The sequence below is a fragment of the Euphorbia lathyris genome, chromosome 8 (genome assembly GCF_963576675.1).
Source record: "Euphorbia lathyris chromosome 8, ddEupLath1.1, whole genome shotgun sequence".
NCBI lineage: Eukaryota > Viridiplantae > Streptophyta > Magnoliopsida > Malpighiales > Euphorbiaceae > Euphorbia > Euphorbia lathyris.
In genome coordinates, this window is record NC_088917.1 from 78,919,667 (window position 1) to 78,935,874 (window position 16,208).

Here is a 16,208-nt window from a genome sequence, read left to right on the forward strand (position 1 = left end):
TTGATCTATAAGACATTAAGATATAAAAGTCTAAAAGCCCATAAGTGGAAGTCAAGCCCAAGTCAACATAATCAAGACCTCACGGCCCAAGAAGATGAAACGAAGTCGTTTCAAGCAAAACAACGACTCAGCGTGTAGAAGGATCGAGAAGCCTTCTAGCAAAAGCTTCAAGGAGAAGCTGCTGAGTTAAGCGACAAACAGTCAGGACAGCGGCAGACAAGAACCAACTTCTAGACAAAGTATTTCTACTTTGGGTAAAGTTCAGAAGGCGCGGGAAGCTGTCTGGAAGACTTTGCCTAAAATGTCGAAACATTCTGTTTACCGGACGAAAAGCTGTCGAGCACTGCCGTGGACAGAAGATGCAAGAATCTTATTGGCCAACGACACTGAGCGCGTACTGAGTGACAATGACAGGAAGCCGTTTCCCTCCAACGGTTATTTCGAAATTCGAAATGACCAGGTGCCTCAAGTGTCACTATATAAAGGCCCCTCATTTGCTTCATTCGATGCAGATCTTCAACTAGTCAAAACGCTGACCAAATTTCTACACGAAGTTTTGTGAGAAAAGCAAAGCAAAAACCTTACACCAATTTCCATATTATTGTGTAAAAGTCTAGAGTGATTTCAATCATCTAAAGTGTCTTAGCAATTGTTGTTTAGGACAAACACTTTATCATTTCTAGAAGAATAGAAATGAGAGGTTGAGTACTCGGTTATAGTACTCAGCGGTAGATATAGGAGTGAGTAGAGGTATAGAGGAAGGTACTCTTGTATACTCAGCTTCTATTGTAAAAGGTTTCGTGCTCTACCTTTAAAGAGCTCAGTAGAGAATTCAAAAATCTCAGAATGAGTTCCGGGGACTGGACGTGGGCGGAGAGGCCGAACCAGGATAAGTCTGCTGAGTAATATCTTTCTAACCCTTAAACTCCTTTACATATTGCTTGCTATAAAACTGACTAAGTAACGAACTCACGCTGAGTAAACTGACTAAGTAACGAACTCACGCTAAGTAAAGTATACTAAGAAGCTGAGTTCAGGAATAGACTCTAAGTGCTATTTCCTGACTCAAGGAAAGAAACAGACTTAGTCACAAGTTGACTAAGCTTGTGTCTTCAAACTGCTTAGTCACGCTGTGTAAACCTTTTCATAAGAAAAGAAGTCAGCCTTAACGGATAAAATTTTAAATAGTTCCTATCCCCCCTTTGGAACTAACTTGTCACGTTAGAAGGGACCAACAAGTGGTCACTAGTACAGAAATGACCTATGGTCACGGTCGTTTATTGTCATTAGCCACGTTTGTACGACCGTGACCAAAGGAGGCGTGGCAAATACTTGGCGTCTTTAGCCAAGGTTGTTCGACCGTGGCCAAAAGGGCATTAGAGTCGGTTTTTACGTATAACTGACTCTAATGCCCTATGTTTTGGCCATGGTTGTTACGAAAAACCGTGGCTAAAAGGGTCTTTAACCATGGTCTTTCAGAACAACCGACCCTAATGCTCTGATCATTAGAGTCGGTTGTACAAGAACCGTGGCTAATGGTAAGAGCATTGGAGTCAGTTGTTGTAAAGACGGACTCCAATACTCTAATCATTAGAGTCTGTTGTTCCGCAACCGTGGCTAATGTCAATTATTTTACATCAGGTTCAAATTAAACCTACTCTATATTATTGTATTATTATAATTAACGGTAAACAATATTCGTTACCCTCGGTGATAGAAATTGATCTTGATGTATTACTGAAATTAAATGCAAAATCAATAAAAAATGTACACAAATATAGAGTAATTAATTAAGCTGCTATATTTCTACAATCTTTGATTCAATATTCACGAATTCACACTATTGTCAAGTATATACCCATTACTACTCTATTATACTACTATCTACAACAGGATGTCAAACATAATTAGGTCTAATCAAAATCCTACCAAAACACCTTATGAAGATGATAAGGGACACGAGCCATTTTCATGATCGCTAGTCTTGAGAAAAAGAGCATTCCTATTGAGAAAATCATCATAGCTAGTCGAAGTGAATTAGCAAGTCCTAACCATATGCAAAATACTCCTCCCATTATTTGAAGAGTCCATAGAACCCAAAGTCTTCCTCTGATTCCAAAGTATCTTGCTGCTAAATCAGATGAATATCCTCCGAACGGCCGAGCTAGAAGGTTTGCAATTCCAAATGCTGCTGCTAGCTTCATGTTAAACCTGCACATTCATTTTATGAACACCTTGTTATTTATATGTCTTAATTAATCTTATATATGTAATCATCAAACTAAGTGCTAATTATAAAGTACCTGTCAAAGAAATATTCTGCAATCACATTATCTATGGATAGCTCAACACCCTTACAAATTAACCAATCAGAGTTGAGTAGATCTCAAGCTACATCTATCCCTTCCTTTTCTTCTCCACCCTAATAGAATCCAGAGAATGTAAGCATATCAGATTCAAACTTAGAACATGATATATTATATATTTCACAGACTCACCAGGTTCAAACAACAACATCAGCTGCAGCTTCAGAATAAAAACAGGATCTCCCACATTAACTATGTTTCGTTTCTTCCCTCCTTCACTATTATCATCCTTCCAAACTAGATTCTGCCCCAAAGTAGATCTGCAATAGCATTTCACAATTCACATGACTATTTTTGTACCAATAGAATAACATGGTCTAGACTCTAGGGTACCACTCACCTTGCCTTGTTGTTTCTTGTTTGGAAGCAATACTTTATCAGATCGGATTTTCATTTACAGTTTTATTCAGCTCGAATCTCTGTATGTCAGTATCTTGATCGATTGTAGGTATCTGCATGGAACAAGAAGCACAATATCCCATATTGGAAAAATACAATCTTTGTTTCTAGTTTACATGTTGTGAATGCCTAATCTTGCTCGCATCACCGCTTATGAATATCCTAACCTTATCATGTGAACAGAGAACCATACTACTTCGAGAACAATATGACAAGGACATGATGATTTGATAACTCACTTGACAATTAAATGACCATAGAAGAAGAATATTGATATAGAGGATCCTACCTCAAGTGCAGAGCAATGAAATGCTTGCTTTTCATTTTCATTTTCATTCTTCCAACTAGTGCACGAAAATCTGCAAGCTGCAAATCTGCATATGTTGAAGTGGACCCACTAGGAAAGAAAGAGTTCCTTTGCTCATTAGCCCATCCACATTTACAAGAATCTATCGCTATCGTTATTAAAAGATTATCAACTTTTGGACGCTAGAAATCAGATCCCGAAGCATCGCCCTGTCAAATTGAATTTGGAAATAACTCATAAACAAATACTATGAAAACAACTGTAAATTATACTTTCAAGGAGATTAAGTAGGTACAAATATGAAGTCCTGCAGATTAGCAAGTAAAATCACCAACCTTTGATTTTGACCTGAGGAGGCACCTGGACAATTTCCTATATTTTTTCAACATGTGCGAAATTGAGTCAATGAAATCTCCTAATACAGAAACTTTCAACTCTTTAAACCATTGATAGGATATAGAATTCAAACAGCAATGTGATCTGATGTAACTTCAAAAGGCTAAACAAGAATGGTAAAAAAGACATAAAAAAAAGTTTAAATACCAATAATTTGTCAAAAGAAACTGTGTTGTACTAAAAATGTAGATACATAGCTTAAAAATGCTAAATGTAGCTTCAGATAAGTTGGCATGGTGTTAAGCTATGGTTATGTACTTAAAGAGTTTACTATCTTTTTCCTCTATTAACTATATCAAGAACAGTAATGACAACCGATATTAATAGTCTTAACAGAGTATTTGTAGCAGCACTTCTACGAATATGTTTAAAACTTATTTTACAAGTACAATTAAGTTTCCAGAAATGAAACTTAAATTTAAAAGGAAATGGATAAGGGAAGAGAAAAAAGTTGAAAGTATATTTGTATTGCCAAGAACCATTTAACCAAAAAGTTTAAGCTGATAGATAAAATTCAAGGATAGTTTCTGGCACACCCCTGCATACAAATGCTCCTTGGATTTGAAGCATATACAAGATAGGCCATATTTATCATGTAAATCTAAAAGCAATTGCATTTCTCTTCTGAATAGACACAATAGTAGCCAAGGAAACATATTTTTTCACTTTTTCCATTCTATTACAACACCTCTGTGGTTGAAGACCTTAGAGGGCTGGACCAGAACAAGTTTCATTATTGAGTCAGCATTTATATGCATAAAGCTTCATAAAAATCAAAGAGATATGCATACCACATTTAGAAAAGCTTCCAATGCCTCAAGGGAAGCTATTTTCACAGAAATCATAGTTGTTGAACAAGTCCCTGGTCCTTCCACTCCAAAATTAATTTGGTCATTGTTTTGCTCATGAGGGACACTTGCCCCAAGTTTCCTTTTCCTGTGGGAAGGCGGCAGCAATGCTTCAGAAGAGGGCTTGGGATTTGCACTAAAAGATGTATCATCACAACCAGCAACTAAGTCAAGAATTGTATTGTTGACAACTTCCTGTGCAAGTAATATTGTTATACCTGATCAGAATATATGATTGTGAATTAGAAACAGGTGTAAATAAAAAGCAAAGAAATCAAGACTTACATCAAAGAAATAACTACTTGTGTTGAACGAAACAAAGGAACGAAAGATTATTAAAATGAACGAAAGGAACAGAAACAAAGATTAAAGGCTTAATTTGTGTTGATTCACTTGATGACATATCAGTTATTAAAATGATTTGTGTTGATCATTTATCTTAAATTATTGATTTGTGTTGATTATTATATCAATGAAGTCAATCAATGTTTCTATATTTAGATACCTAAAACTAAAACTACCATGTATTTACGTTATCTAATAACAATTTAAATAGAGAAAATTTTCAAATAAAAACAATTAATATACTATATACCACCTAATCAAGAAATTGAGGTCTCACCATCTGTCAAAAAGATGATCTAAAATTTTCTTTTAAAAGATAAAATAAAATAAAGCTAAGGCCGGCAGTCTACTTTGAGTATCAGACGAGCTACATAAAATCAATCTTTGTATCTTTCGAACAATAGTTCAGGAAATCTCACAGACTTCCAAACTCATTTCTCTTTTGTCATCGATTCGTAGGGTGATTCGAATTATGGAGACGGGTTGACCTTCTTTCTTGCACCTGAAGGCTCAAAACCTCCATCCAATATGGTCAGAGGCAGCACTCTTGGTCTTACAAGTGATTGGCAGGAAACAAACACTGCAGCAAATCATTTTGTAGCAGTGGAATTAGATATCTTTGATAACGCTTTTGATCCTCAGGATTATAAGGAACATGTAGGTATACATGTTAGTTCTCTGCAATCTGTGGTAAATATTAGTTGGATGACATGGATCGAATGAGGGGGAGTGATTGATGTTTGGACAGTTTATGATTCTAGAACACATAATCTGAGTCTTGTCTTCACCAGATTCAGAAATGGTGCTCAAGAACTGCAGTACCTCAATCATATACTTCATCTGAGAGAGTACATGCCCGAAAGGGTTATTTTCGGATTTACAGGAGCAACAGGAAATGATACTACACGGTGTTTTATCTTGGGATTCCAGTTCAAACTTAGGTGAGAATGTTGTCGTTTCGAAACCAAAAAGCAAGACAGGACTAGCAGTTGGTTTGGGTGTTGGTGTTGGTTTTGTTGGTGTTATTTGTATACTTGTCTTATCATTGTGTATCTGAAGAAATCTAGAGAGGATGAAGAAGTTGCTCATATCCTAGATGATGAATTTGAAAGTGGTATAGGAGCAAAAAGATTTTCATATCATGAACTAGCTCAAACTACCAACAACTTTAAGGATGAAAACAAGTTAGGCCAAGGAGGATTCAGAAGGGTTTATAAGGGATTTTTGCGAAGAATGGATTCTCATGTAGCAGTTAAGAGAGTATCCAAGGGGTCTAATCAAGGGGTTAAGGAATATGGGCCAGAAGTGAAGATCATTAGCCGTCTGAGGCATGGGAACTTGGTCCAACTCCTTGGCTGGTGTCATGAACGAAAGGAATTGTTACTTGTTTATGAGTTTTTGCCTAACCAAAGCTTAGATTCTCATCTCTACAAAGAACACAATTTATTGAATCAGGTATAAGATCAAACCTCATAGCAGAAAACAAACGAAACCGAGAACGAACCCATAAACCAAACTAAACCCAGAAACATACGAAACCCTAAACGAACCCAGAACAAAAGCCAGAATGAACGAAAAGAACATAAACAAAGGAACGAAACCCAAAATGAACAAACCCAGAACGAACGATCAATCAAAACCCATAATACGAAGATCGATCGAAAGCCATAATACAAAGGAAACAAACACTAGTGGAAAAATGGTCATTTGCATCGGCCGTTTAGGGCCTTTTGCATCGGCCGCAGCGCGATGCAAAAGCCCTCGATGCAAATGCAATTGCATCGGCCGCTGGCCGATGCAAATGAGGTGATCATTTGCGTCGGCCCCTTATAGAGGCCGACGCAAATGATCACCTCTTTTGCATCGGCCCTTTATAAGGGGCCGATGCAAATGATGTATATTTGCACACAAATGTTATAATCATTTGCATCGGCCCCTTACAATGGCCGATGCAAATGATTCTTTATTTGCATCGGCCATATTTAAGGGCCGATGCAAATGATTACATTATTTGCATCGGCCATATTTAAGGGCCGATGCAAATAATGAATTTATTTGAGCAAATAAATTTATTTATTTTTCCATAATTTAATTTCAATATCTTGCATTTCAGTATCCTGTAACAAATTAAAAGAAAATTTGGATTGAATGGAGCTCGGAAATACATTATATGACTAAGAAACAAATCCCAAATTTTAATAACCATAAGATAATGATTAAACACATTTACCAAACACAACTTATCCGAAATGGGATCCTATCTACCTCTACTAATTTCATTTGGATATACATATATATATATATGCTTCCTACTTTTGAAAAGATGATTCTCCAGGCTTCCTTTAGGCATAAACTCGTAGACCAAAAGTCGACTATATCCATCCAAGTAATATCCTATGAGTTCAACAAGGTTGTGATGATCAAGCTGACCCAGATGATTTACTTCTGACTATATACAATTGAATTAACAACAATTAGCTAAGTTTCCAATCCAAATGAATATTTGAACAATAAAAAGAAAAGGTAATTAAGTAACGTACCAACCACTCCTTATGACCTTGTAAAGAATCAACTTTATGTTTTTTAACAGCAACATGTAAGCAATGTCCAGGCCTAGTTGGAGCAGGGGGTTGTTCATCAATCCAAGCCTTAACTTTAAATCTGCACATTACCTTAACTTTTAAAAAATACTCATTCTATCCATTGTGTATTGATGATGAAACAATTTGGTAGATAGCACATTCATGCAACACATAATTAATCTACAGAAAATAATGCATGAAATCAGCTTTCGTCATGTAAGACTCTCAAATGATATACTTGGACAAGAATACAACAAATAATCCCCTGGACAGAGCATGCTCAGAAGACTCAAGAATAAGCAGTTATTCTATTAGATGAATTTTAAGGCCAAACAGTATATTCTAACTTTTCAACCCCTAATTTCAAGGACTTCCTAGGCATATTTAACCTAGACCATAAGATAGTCCATAATTTGGGCCTTCTTGAAAGGGGATTAACAATATTGAAACAAAAACCATTAAAAAATGTGATACTTAGAGTGCATTATATTTAATAACAGAGGATCATGGTTTTGGTTTCAATATGGTTAATCCTCTTTCAAGAAGGCCCAAATTATGGACTATCTTGTGGTCTAGGTTAACAGAGGATCCGTGATGATTTCACGTCTTGTACCTTTCTTTGTTTTTGTTCTTTTCTGTTTCTTGAATATAGACTTAAATGTGACTAGAAAAATCATTAGAAGACCACATATGCTGAAATGGGGCAAAGTAAGCAACTTACAGCCAATGGGACACCAAGAACGAGAAATATCACTACTGCTGCAATTAGAATGCCAGTTGGTGGTGGATCATGACCTATATAGCCAATATATGGTATGCCGCATATAAGGTTATAAGCAACATTCCTAAAACGAATTAAGGAAAAAAAATTATGGCACCACAGTACAAGAATTGCAAATAGCCAGAGTGAGGGAAAACATTAGAAATTGGAAATGGTACAATTTTTTAAGGCAGTGAGCCATGTGAAAAGAAAAAAAGTGAATATTCTAGGAGTTGCACTAAGAAATTGGAAATGGTACAATTTTTCAAGTCAAAGGCTCCTGCATGAGTTGAAATAGTAGTTGCAAAGTCTGTTAAGATAATGACCACTTCCCTACAGCAGTAATGCAATTATGTTATTCAACTTTTAAAATATTTTCAGTAACAAAGCTCACGAGTCCTAAGGCTTAAGTCACTAGCTAAACTATTCATTGGTCCATACATATATTTGCAGTTCTCTGTAATTCAATATTGAGTAAGATACAGAAAAAACAGTACCAAATCTATGATATTATTGATTTTAACAAGAAACAACAGATTTCTTCCTACCTCAATAATACATCATAGTGCACAAATCAACCAAGAAACAATTGTTAACCTAAGGGAAAACTTATGATTTTAAATGTTATAGAATCAATAGCACAAAAAAAATGAAGTTTTCACATTCAGTTTTATACATCCATAGTTCAAAGTTAAAGATTGTACATCTCTCTTTTAAAAAAACTCGGATATATTAAGAGACAACCAACATCAACAGTAAAGAGAGTGTTCATCAATGTGTGGCTTTCATAGTTATAGTTAGCAGTCCAAAAAATAAGAGAAGAAATGTAAAATTGTGACTAGTTTTACCATAAGTTTGTCAGCTTTTTCATGTCTCCCTTTCATACGAAGCTGCAAGGCCTTAGTAGCTGCCAACTGGTTTGCACTTGATGACTTGTCTGTCCTAATGCTTTATCAGCAATGAGTGGAGATCTATTGGACAAACCTAAAGGCACTTCTTAGGCTACCGTAATGCTTATAAATGCAGTAATTAACATAAAAACAATGTAAGAAAGCAGACTTAAGATTGGCACAGTCAACATTACATGCAGGGTGTAGCAGAAGAAGATGAAGAAAAAGAAGATTTAAATTAACTGACACTGATGACTTGAAAACCTCGCTTAAAATCAAAAATGAAAACTAGCTCAAAACAATATTATTATAGAAGCTGCTCTAACTAAAAAATTAAGGAGAAACCTTTACAATCTCCTACTTGTTGTACAGTTTAGCATACAAAGCTTTCATCTGCAATAGAATGTAGTAGTCCACTACTCGGTGACAATAACATAATCTGGTGTCAAAATTTTTATAGATATGCAAACTCAAACTCAAATAGTTATTTCTCACCGGAGTCACCATTGCCAAAGGACAACACCGTGGACATATATACTTCTTGAATCTCAACATCTACTTTCTGGTTAGAGCTAAGCCCTTCAGTAATTGCCTTTTGTTATGCGCCTACATAAAAGCAGCAACGAAAAATATTAGCTTATAATTAAATCACTTAGTGGAACCAAAAATAAATACTCGACTCTCTAACATTAGCTATTCATGGGCCGCCGTCTTCTGGTTCATCTTTGTTATACCACAACTATTTCTTTATCCTTTGTAATTTTGTTCCACGTACTGCCCAACCAGTAATAAAATAACCGTAAAAGCTTAACAGCACAAACTAATGCCACAAAACTCAATACAAATGTAAAATGCCAAATTATCCAAGATAAATCAAAATCTCTAAAATTTAGTATCTAAACAAACAAACACAAATTGTAGTCCAAGTGAACTCCGAGAAATAAAAAGAGAATTTTTGGTACCCTATGACAAAAGACAAGCAAATATCTTTCCCCCCTTCAAAATGTTACTCACTTTCTCTGAATTTGTTGTCTATTCCTCTTCTTGACACCAGATTTGGAAACCTTCAGGCTTCTGTGCACAACACTCAACCTTGCAAGAGTTGCGCTCTTCAAATCATGCCTGTAATAGTTATCACCAACCTGAAAGTACAAGATAAATATTTTAAAAAAAAATGAAGGGAAAGCATGGATTATACATATTCCCATAACAGAAAAGCAGAAATATATCATGTAATGAATAAACAAATCAAAACATGGAGATAATGCCCACCTTATTAGCCACTGGAGAACTCTGGTCGTCTTTGTCATAAATAAAGGCAAGAAGAACATGCTTGAATTCCTCATATGCTTCCTTAAACACCATAAAGATCAGTGAGACCCCAGATTGAATAGAAAATAACCATGTAAGAAAGAAGTAACTTTGTGATATAAAAGGTAAAGCACCAAATTGGTTTATTAAATGTAAATGCCAAACTCGCATTCTGGGATATGCACATATTAAATAGATAAGCAATCATATCAGATTTAAATAGAAAAGCAATTCGGTCTTTGTGAGATATTGTTTCCTGAATAGATTTATTTATTGTGATTTGGATATTATCATGTAGATCAGTGGATATCATAAATTCAGTCATAACAACCGTACAAACAATCCAATTAGTTTCAAGGACAATGAGCTAACCAAAAAATTATTCATAAAATGGTGAAACACTAGCTTCAATAAAAAAAACCAAGGTGTACAATTTTGATGGTAAATTTGGTTTCTAGCTATCCATTAATCTAGTTAATCCTGGACTCTCTGCATATGCCATTATTTCAAAAGAACTGCACAGCCAATCATAAGTATATTTCATTGAAGAATCAAATGTTACTAATCCTTTCACCCAAACAGCTTATGAGTACCAAAGATGCTACATGAGTAATTGAGATTATTGTTTTAAAAGCATCATGTTGTACAAGTTCAAAACCATTTCATAAACCATATATAGCAAAGCAATGTTTCAGAAAAGCACAAACAGCCAAGCGAGCAAGTATATTTAATAAAAGAAAGTGTCAAAAATTTCTGAAATCTGATACAGAAATTTATGAAGTTTGATACAGAAATTTCTGGTATCACCACATTAGTAAGACACTAAGGCACATCAAATGAATCAAAATCAACAATGCAACTATAGATTTGTTCACATTCATATAAATCGAGAAATTAATGCATCAATCTTTCAAGTGCATTCTAATTTCCCATAATTTAAACAGAAAACCAAGCAAATCATAACCAAATAGGAAGTGCAAGCATAGAACGAGATAAATTTAAAATATATTCAAATCTAGAAATAAAATCAAACCTCAAAGGCGTTAACGTTAATGAAGCCCTCAGGAATGAGGTCGGGGATGTAGAAGTAGCGATAACCATTGATATCAATAGCGCAAAAACTAAACAGATCGTGGATAAGGGAGGAGGTATAGATTTACTTCGTCGAGGCTTGAGTGGTGTTTCCCTAGGATTTTGAGAAATCCGAAAAACGCATAGGGAGAGAGAGAAGGATAATTTTCCGCCGAAATTCCAAACCATAAACAGAGCAAACCTTGTTTCAAATGGTACCGCTCCAGTTCTGACAAGAGTATTCAAACGAGGAAAACAGATGAAACATCGGCAACATGAAATGCCGTTAAAGCGAGATGATGAAATGGAGGATGAAGATGCAGAGGAGAATAGAGATGGTGACGAAGAGAGATTTAGGGTTGGGGATTTCTTCAGTAAACTTCTTTCTTTAGTATTAGGTTTACTCTATTTTTCGCCAAAAGGAAATTCGGGAAAAAGAGATTGCTCATTTGCATCAGCCCTATCAAAGGCCGATGCAAATGATAACCATATAGGACCGCTGCAAATATATGAAAGGGCTTTTGCATCGGCCCTTAACAAGGGACCGATGCAAATAACAGAAGTATTTGCATCGGTCTTGTTTAAAGGGCCGATGCAAACACATGAACAGAATTTTGCATCGGCCCTTTATTAAGGGCCGATGCAAATAACGAAAGTATTTGCGTCGGTCCTTAATAAAGGGCCGATGCAAATACTTATTTCATGACAATTGTATCGGCCCCTAATAAAGGGCCGATGCAAATGTATTATTTGCATCGCGTGTTTAAAGGGGCCGATGCAAATGCGGCGATGCAAATGAACATTTTTCTACTAGTGAAACAAAACCCACAATCTTTCAAATGAAACTCAAAATACGAACAAAAAAATCCAACACAATCTTTCAAACAAAACCAACAAACAGAGCATCGCATCGCAGAAGCGATTTTGCAAATGAAACCTAAACTCAAACGATTTTACAAATGCAGAAAACTCATGTTAATCACTTACCTCTTTTCGGATGCCTCTGTTAGACTGTATGTTGGGGTTTAGTGTCCTATAGACAATTGTTCTAGGATACAAACTTAATGTAAATGAATTGTTCTTTATATCATTTGTTTAATGAGATATATGTTTTATAACTATATAAAGGCAATCCCTTTTTAAGCACTAAATAAAGTCTAATAAAAGGAAATCCGTTTTTAAGCACTAAATAAAGTCTAATAAAAGGAAATCTGTAACTTTATTTAAAGTGATTATAAAGTGTTCATACAAGCATGAAGTGAGACAAAACTTTATAGTAAACTGATAAACTTAAAATCACCCCAAGTCAAGTGATATGTTTGGGATTGACATATCACTGTTGAGACTTGTATGTAACAATGTCTTCTGTCCGACAGAAAGCTGATCTCACAAGCTTCATATATACAGATATCTGGACAGTTACATAGATCCGATGAAACGTTGTTCATTAGGATTGGGGATCCGATTTGAGATAACAGGATGGGTAGATTCATCCTTGTCACATGTTCATCTCATTGGTATTAATAGGTATAACTAATCCTCAGACTCAAAGGAATATTAATTGGTATTCTGGATTACGGAATGTGATGCTTTGACTCTGGTGTAACACGATCCTTAACAGAGATGACTCTGGGGTGTGAACAGTAGACGTTGGGTATCACAGGAAATAATTGCGGAGTCGTTATATATTGGATTGAGCATTTATCACTCCCGATAAATGGGAGATACATCCATGGATCGCTTGTGGAAGACTCGACTCTAAATCCTTGCAAGGTGATAGCTTAAGAGTAAGAAATACAGATTTCACTTAACCTATCTTTTTGAGTTGACTCGGCCTGTATAAGTAAAACGAACGTCTCGCTATATGTGACTTGACATCACCCATAGTCATAAGATTCAGTTCAAGGATGTAGTTGATAAAGGATCAAATTATACTGTAACTAATACGGAAAGGTTAACGACAGAACCAACCTGTCTTCTTATAGCTCTAGGGGAATGATTACGGACTTGCTAACCACATACTCTGTACATCATTCCGTTATGCAAAGATTAAATATAATTCTTTGAAAATTAATTTAATAACGTTGCATACGGCTAGAAGCAATAAGAACCTAATGGATCACACATAAGACTTGGAACCTAAAAGAGAGATAGATGTTAATTAATTAATAGAAGCCCAATTGAGCCCAATAAGGCCCATGGACATAAGGGGGTCGAAATTCATGTAGTCATATACATGAATAATTAATTTGATTTTGTTAATCCTAATTAGATTGGGAATATGAATTAAATTAATTAAGAGATAATTAAGTTAGGAGTTTTAATTAGATTAATATACTCCTATTATTATCCAATAAGGTTATTATTATTATCCTTAATATATTAGATATATAGTGAGATAATAATTAGGAATTCTATTCCGAATGGAATTCCTATTCAGTAACCTAATTCTATCTAACTAGGGATTAGATACAAGAGATTATAAATACCCCTTCCCTTGAGATTTTCGAAATCCAAGCAAGCTATACCCTACTTGTGATTTTCAAAATTCACCTAGTCCAAGAGAGAGAAAATTCGACACCCCTAGTTCGAGGACGAGATTTCTCTACGGCTTCGTTTGATCAATTGATTTTCATCTATTTCTTTTATCCTTGATCTTGTGTTGATTAATTAGAGGCAATCTACTTTGGTTGCTATTCAACGGTTGATACTAAATTAATCTTCCCGTGTTTTATTTCGTGTTTGGGAACTGGAAGAAGAAAAACAAACAAAAGGGAGAAATTCGTTTTACTACTCATACATCAGGTCAGTTGACGATTTCGCGGATTCCCAGAGATTGAACCGTCGGATCGTCGCGGTTTTTGGACAGTAGGTTCTAGACATATTCTTCCACGTTGCCACCGAAGGGATTGTCATTCGGAGGTCTGAAATGTCTGTTTCGGATAGGGGCAGATTGGTAGACAGTTTCAATCTCTTTTGAAGTTGTGGGCACTTCGTTTGCAACGGTAGATAGAACTTCTAAAATGTATTTCTTCTTATCCTTCTTTATATGAAATAACGGTTAACGGATCTTGTGGTTAAATGGAAATAGGTTAAAAATTTTATATTTACGCTGTCATACCTTAGCCTAATTTCCAACAGTGGTATCAGAGCCATCGTTAAATCCGTTATTTCATATATGAAAATTTAGAAGTTTTTCAATAGGATTGAATAAATATTTATAGTTAGGATTAATTAACAAATTGTTTTGATTAATTGATTCTAAAGATAAATAAGTTTTAATTAATTGTTAATTAAAATAGATTATGCGTATGTTCCTAATTATTTTGGTTGATAATCATTATAACGAAATCTATTAGTTTTATAGTTAGATTGATAAAATCAGTTTTATTAATTCTAAAGATAAAACGGAAATCTATAGTAGTTTTTCCTATTTTCTGAAAATCGTTTTAAAACCGTTTTAGAACTGATATATATATATTTAAAATCGTTTTTATATTTAAATATATATGTTTCAGAAAGTGATAGTTTTCTGTTTTGATTATCGAATGAAAATTTGTTTAAAAGTTTGTTTTACCAATTTGTAAATCAAAATGTTAAATGAATTAAAATCAAAATAATTGGAACGTGCATAATTAAAGTTTTGTATAGTTATATTAATCTAAAGATTAATATAAAAGATACGAAACTATTAGAAGTAAAATTGGATGAAAGTTAATTTGATATGTTAATGTGATTAACATAAATATTACATAAGATAGTTATGTAATCAACCAATTAAATTTATTTAATTGAGTCTATGCATGTTTGGAGTTATGGACATATTTGGACCCTCTTTAGTCTTTTGGTATTTTTGAAATAGGGCATGCGAGTCCTGCCTTTCTACTATCTATTGTAATTTCTCCTCTCATCTGATTCCCTTCAATTCAATTGAAGTTTTCTTTAGTAGTATAGAAATTAATATGTAATTTCAAGGCGCCATGGAGAAGACGGAGGACCTAAAGAGAAATATGTAATAGTTAGTATTTCCTTAGGTTTGTCCTTTTATTCCGTCTCTGGCTCGACGGAATAATTTAGATGATATGTCCATAACGCCAATGTATGTGAATGTATGTGTTTGATGTATGCTAAAGCAAATCAAGACTAAGTTAGATTATGAGACCTAAAATAAAATCCCTCATTAAAAAGTTAAGTAAATAAACCAGTTATTAAAATCGGTTGCCCCTCCCTAATATTATAATTCAGCCGGCAGTGCTGAGGGCCTTTGGGTTGTTGAGTAAACTCAAGCTCGGGGTCCTTTCCGTAACACCTGAATTATCGAAAATCATTTTCATGAATATGGGGTAATACTTAAATTAGATTATGATAATTGGATGAGTAAACTCATGTTGTCATAAACTAATGGGCAAGACGGTTGGGATTACTATGAATAGCATATTAGTTACTAATGTGGTTAGTAACCCAATAACCTAGGAATCATATTAAAGATGTGATTGATTACATGAATCTACCTAATGAATGAGACTAGCTTGTTGAGTAAACTCAAGGCGAAATCTCAGAAGTTGGGATCCTAGCTCACTAAAGGATTTGTGAAATTCTTCGAATTAATATGGAGGGCTATTAATTTGGCAAAATAGTGGGAGCAATCTAAAATAAACTAAAAGGCCTATAATTTTAGATTGATATACTTTAAGCAAATGAATGACATACGTTTACTCTTTCTCACTCTCAGGTTTAATTAAACCCACTCTTATAATCATGACTAAAACCAATCTGCAAAACATTCTTACCGATAACAAATTGAATGGTTCAAACTTCACCGACTGGTTTCGTAACCTCAAAATTGTTTTGAAGTTCGATAAAATAGGGTATGTACTTGATACATCGATAACCCCTCTCCCTGCTGATGATTCTCCCATTGAGGAAATTGATG

General features: G+C 34.8%; 1 long non-coding RNA gene across 14 annotated transcripts; it reads right to left on the reverse strand.

Annotated features, from left to right (window-relative positions):
- Positions 1-1,799: 1,799 nt before the first annotated feature.
- On the reverse strand, positions 1,800-11,861 carry LOC136201924 (uncharacterized). Of its 14 annotated transcripts, none has more exons than XR_010674194.1 (15): positions 11,238-11,861; positions 10,166-10,246; positions 9,908-10,035; positions 9,389-9,499; positions 9,239-9,286; positions 8,852-8,974; positions 7,965-8,038; positions 7,202-7,322; positions 4,260-4,534; positions 3,408-3,487; positions 3,055-3,281; positions 2,707-2,818; positions 2,499-2,626; positions 2,304-2,422; positions 1,800-2,211 (listed from the first exon to the last, which is right to left on the reverse strand). It is a non-coding gene; the product is annotated as an uncharacterized lncRNA (long non-coding RNA). The 14 variants fall into 14 exon arrangements; XR_010674191.1 differs by having other exon boundaries at positions 8,852-8,987; XR_010674193.1 differs by having other exon boundaries at positions 9,239-9,309.
- Positions 11,862-16,208: the final 4,347 nt, after the last annotated feature.